This window comes from Arachis stenosperma, chromosome 10, assembly GCF_014773155.1.
Source record: "Arachis stenosperma cultivar V10309 chromosome 10, arast.V10309.gnm1.PFL2, whole genome shotgun sequence".
NCBI lineage: Eukaryota > Viridiplantae > Streptophyta > Magnoliopsida > Fabales > Fabaceae > Arachis > Arachis stenosperma.
Genome location: NC_080386.1, coordinates 86,297,022 through 86,302,148, shown reverse-complemented (window position 1 = coordinate 86,302,148; position 5,127 = coordinate 86,297,022).

Genomic DNA, 5,127 nt, shown 5'->3' with positions numbered 1-5,127 from the left:
TTTCAATAATTGTTTTCTTTCTTTATTTTATGAATATGGGTGGAACGGAAGTATGACCCATGTTCTAATTGAGTTCTTGTAAAACTTGGAAAAACTCTTTACTTGAACAACAGCTTGAAAACATATTATACTGAATTTCTAATTGTTTGTATTTAATGGGATACGTGACATATTATCCCCTTATTTGTGGATAATTAGGATTCTTTTGGCATATAAACTAGAAATTGATCATCACCCTCTAATTAGAATTAATTGACCAAGGAATTGGCAATTAATGAATTTTAGAGGAGACTAGGAAGGTCTAAGGAATTAGGGTCTAGTCACATATAGTTTGCCATGAAATTAAACCTTGCATGATTAAATTAATTAGCAATAAAAGTTAATCTGGAAATTAGATAACTCTGAAACCTTAACTGCTTTCTCAAATATTTTATTACCAACTAATTGCTGCTTACTTTCTGAAATTTTTAAAATTACTGTTTAATGCTCTTTGAATATCTCAAAACTATTTTCTGCTTGCCTAACTAATCCTATCAAATGCTATTGTTGCTTGATCCATCAATCCTCATGGGATCGACCCTTACTCACGTAATGTATTACTTGGTACGACTCGGTGCACTTGCCGGTTAGTTTGTGGGTTGTAAAATACCGCACCACTTGGTTAGGACCCTTGGAGGGTGGCAAAGTCTGAATTTGAGAGAAAATGCTGCATAAATTTTTATGAAACCCCAAGACTTTGATTTCGATTTATTACGGAGAAAATCTTGATTCCAATTTGATTTATTCAGGAAAGTATTATGATTTAAGTTCAATTTATTGAGTAAAGATTTGTTTTAAGTTATGATTTGAGTTTAGTTCATTAAGAAAAGGAATTGTATCTTGATTAAATGTTAAAGAAGTTTGGATAATTAGAAACTGAACGTTTTAATATTATGAATAAAGAACGACTAAAGGTGCACATTTCTGGTGATGGGGTGGTGTGAACGATTATACAGTGATGCGGAGGTATGAATGATTATGTGGTGATTAGGAGGTCTGATTGATTATTTGGTGATACAAAGGTAGGGCAAAAAGAGAAGAAATGAGAAATGATGAATGTAAAAGAAAATTGAGAATTGTTTGTTTGACTGGGCCTTTGTGCAAAGCCACTAAAGCAAAAGCTCCCGCCTGATTGATAGCCTAAGATTGCTAATGTGGGAATGTCTACCTAACTGATAGCCTGTTTCTTACTGTGAAGTGTAACGACCTAATTTCTGGTACGTCATGATCATACTAGAAACTGAGCGCTACCAACTTGTCTACCTAATTATTACCTATTATTTATCATATGAGCCTGATTTGTTGTTAAAAACGTAGTTAATTTGCCAGGTATTTTTTTTGACAACGTCTGGATTAATAGACGGAATCATTTATAATCATTCCATAACTGATAACAGATAAAACAGTTATAAACAACCACACATAAATACATCACAAGCAGTTAATAACATTCAGTGATCCAGCCTTTATTTAGATATAGACTTTTAGTTAGAACACCCCTAGATATAACTAGATAATAACTATATACATATATATACATATAATATCCCTGGCCCTGACCGGTTCAAGAAGTCCCTAAGTTGGCACCTAGGCTAGCCTAGACTCTATACTCACCTAGTCCCTCTAAACTACTAAAGAGAGGGAAAGTACGTTCTAGGTCTTCAAAACTCAAGTTAGGTGGAACATCATCAAAAGGTAGAACATCATCTATTACTCCTCTGCACGATTAGACATTGGCATATGACGTCTCTCTGGTACCTCATCAAGTCGCCACATAACAGGAGTCTCGTACACAGGATTTAGGTTAAAGTTCACGTACAAACGGGGTGCAGACGTTGGCTGGTCTCACAGTATATACATATAAACAGGTAACAGAGTTCACTCTAGACTCAGAAGACTACCTAGAGCGGAATCCTCTTTGTAGAACGATCATTAACGAACTACGGAAGGGTACTGTTCTGAAGGTTACCTGAAACTGTAGGTCGATCTCAGATGAGATCTTCTGTAATGGTCGGAGATGCTGTGTCCGATTTGTTGGACTTGGTGACGGTGCTGATTCCTTTGTCCCCAGAGGGTGGGGGGTACCTGCAAGGGACTCCGATGCTTAAGTTAGCAAGGGTATTAAGCAGAATTAGAGTATGAGTTATACCTGGGTGCTCTAGTGTATTTATAATGGTGCAGAGAGATCTTCCTTGGATAAGATAAGTTAGTTATCTTATCTTATCTTTATCTTTGAGCGAGGTCATCTTATCTTTAAAGAAACCGCCTTTATCTTTATAGGCTTGGGTTGCCTTTGGATTTGGGTCATGTTCCTCTTGTTTGGGCCCTTTATTGGGCTTTCCTAGTAGCTTGACCGAGCTCTTTGAGAAGAGGTCAGGTCGTCATGACCTGAAGAGGTCAGTCGCTTCGTCTGTAGGACATCCCGGGTCGGACTGCTCGACCCAGGGTATGAACAGTGCCCCTGCTCGAGCTTCGGTCTTTATTTGGTGGTCGAGTCTTTAGTTTTTAGGACTTTGAGGCATCTCTGGTGAAGCCGAACTTGAGCATTTTGTCACTTTTATCTTTGTAGAGCTCCTTTTTGAATGCGAAACATTTTTTGTTTCTTTAAAAGCGCGCGATTTAGCGCTCTAGCTTTGGAAACGTGCGAGGGTTTAATACCCTCATTAATTGGCTTTTAATGCCCCATTTCTCTTGGTTCTTTCAAATTTTGTATCCAAGAGACGCTTTTCTTTTTCCTGTAACTTCCCTTCTATTTCGCTGTTTCTATCTTGCGTTCTCGTTTTTTCTCTGTGACGCTTTGGTATTTGCTGGTGCTTCTGCTTTGCGGTCGATCTTCGCTGCTCTGCTCTTTTCATCTTTTTTCTTCAAAGCTTTCCTCCTTCTTCCTGGTTGGTTTTGCTTTCTCTTCACCGTTTATTTCTGCTGCTTTGTTTTTGATTCTTTTGATGACGCTTTGATTTTGTATGTTGGAAAGCTTGAACCTTTTCATTGTTTCTGTACTTGGTTTATTACTGTCATGCCTGTTTTCTGGTCTTCTTTTGTCCTTATATATGCTTTGGGTGATTTTCCTGGTTTTAGCTTCTGTTTAGGGCATCATGTGTTGTGTTTGATTTTCGCACTATAGTTTTGAAAAAAGGTTGCTCCTTTGATAAGTTGTTTGTTTTATTGATGATTTTGGTACACTGGTTGATGATCTTTCTCCGACTCTTCATTTTCTTCTCCTTGGCTTTTTATGAGATTTCACTCTGTCATTGCCTCCAAAGGATGCCCCTGGACCTTGATGTGCGTCTTGGGGTTTTCCTTTTACTATTTTGTGTGCTTAAGGTCACGCTTGTCTGAGTTGCTTCCATTTTGTCCGAATTTGTTTTCTGGGTTAGTAACCCATTTCCTTTTGTTTGTAGGATTAGTTGGCCATGTCATCTCGCAAAAATATTGTCGAGACGTCCTCTAAGGTTCCTGAGGGGATGTCCGACTGGTTGGACTCTCTAGTGTTGCTATGTGTATCCTTAGCTAATGCGGAATTCTGCGTGGAGCTTAGGAAACATCATCGGATATGTAGTAGTGAGACTCAAGAATGAAATTATGAATTGGTGGCACACAATTTTGATGACAGGGTCTGTTTTCCTATTCCGACCCAAGGGGAGCGTCCTTTATTTTATGCATATGATTTCTTCTTTAGCCAGATGGATATTACCCTTCCCTTTAATTCCTTTGAGACCGACCTATTGTGGTCTTACAACATGGCCCCATCTCAGCTTCATCCGAATTCTTGGGGTTTCATTAAGATTTTTTAGATGGTTTGTCATGAATTCGGTGTTAAGCCCTCTTTAACCTTTTTCTTGTATCTGTTCGTGTTGACCAAGCCTGGAACTACCAAAAAGAAAGCTACTTGGATTTCTTTTAGGTTGGCCCAGGGACATAAAGTCTTTTCTATGTATGATGAGTCTTTCCGCGATTTTAAGAATTACTTTTTCAAGATCCGAGCTGTTGAAGGAGCTCGTCCTTTCTTCCTGGATGAGAATGGCGAGCCTCGTTTTCCTTTAGAGTGCAGAGAAATGTAGTTGTGTCTAGGTATACCTGGGAGATGTTAGACGAGGTCGAGCAGGCCTTTTTCGCTGCCTTAGAGGATATTTGGGGGGAACCTCCTCATCTTGAGACCAAGAAATTTTTGGGGGATCCATCCTTGATCCGTGCTGTGCTGGGTATTTTATAAACTGTGTTACCATGTCTTTTGTTTTCTGCTTTCTTTTCTGGATATTCATAAGCCGTTGTATTTTTTCTTCTTTTTCAGAGATGTCGAAGAATAATGACTCGCTGAAGGCCTTTAAGAAGGCGAGGAAGGCTACCGCGGCTCAGAACGTCCCAGCCAAGGTGGTCGGAGAAGGGTCCTACCAGGTTTTGTCGAAGCCGTCTGTCCCGAGCTTTCCTGGGCCTAGGAGGATGATCCCGACTCCCCGGGATCGTTTGGTCGATCCGCCTCAGACTTCAGTTGGTACCTTTGCTTCTTCTATCGCACCTCCTCCAAAAAGACATCAGACTGTCGAGCCGTTTAACCTTGGTGCTCCCTGATGAGCGGATAATTTATACGCTTTTTGGCATTGTTTTTAGTGTGTTTTTAGTATGATCTAGTTAGTTTTTAGTATATTTCTATTAGTTTTTAGCTAAAATTCACTTTTCTGGACTTTAATATGAGTTTGTGGGTTTTTCTGTGATTTCAGGTATTTTCTGGCTGAAATTGAGGGACCTGAGCAAAAATCTGATCCAGAGACTGAAAAGGACTACAGATGCTGTTGGATTCTGACCTCCCTGCACACGAAGTAGATTTTCTGGAGCTACAGAAGCCCAATTGGCGCGCTCTCAACGGCGTTGGAAAGTAGACATCCTGGGCTTTCCAGCAATATATGATAGTCCATACTTTGCCCAAGATTTGATGGCCCAAACCGGCGTTCAAAGTCACCTTTAGATTTCCCAGCGTTAAACGCCGGAACTGGCACCAAAATGGGAGTTAAACGCCCAAACTGGCATAAAAGCTGGCGTTTAACTCCAAGAAGAGTCTATACACGAAAAATGCTTCATTTCTCAGCCCAA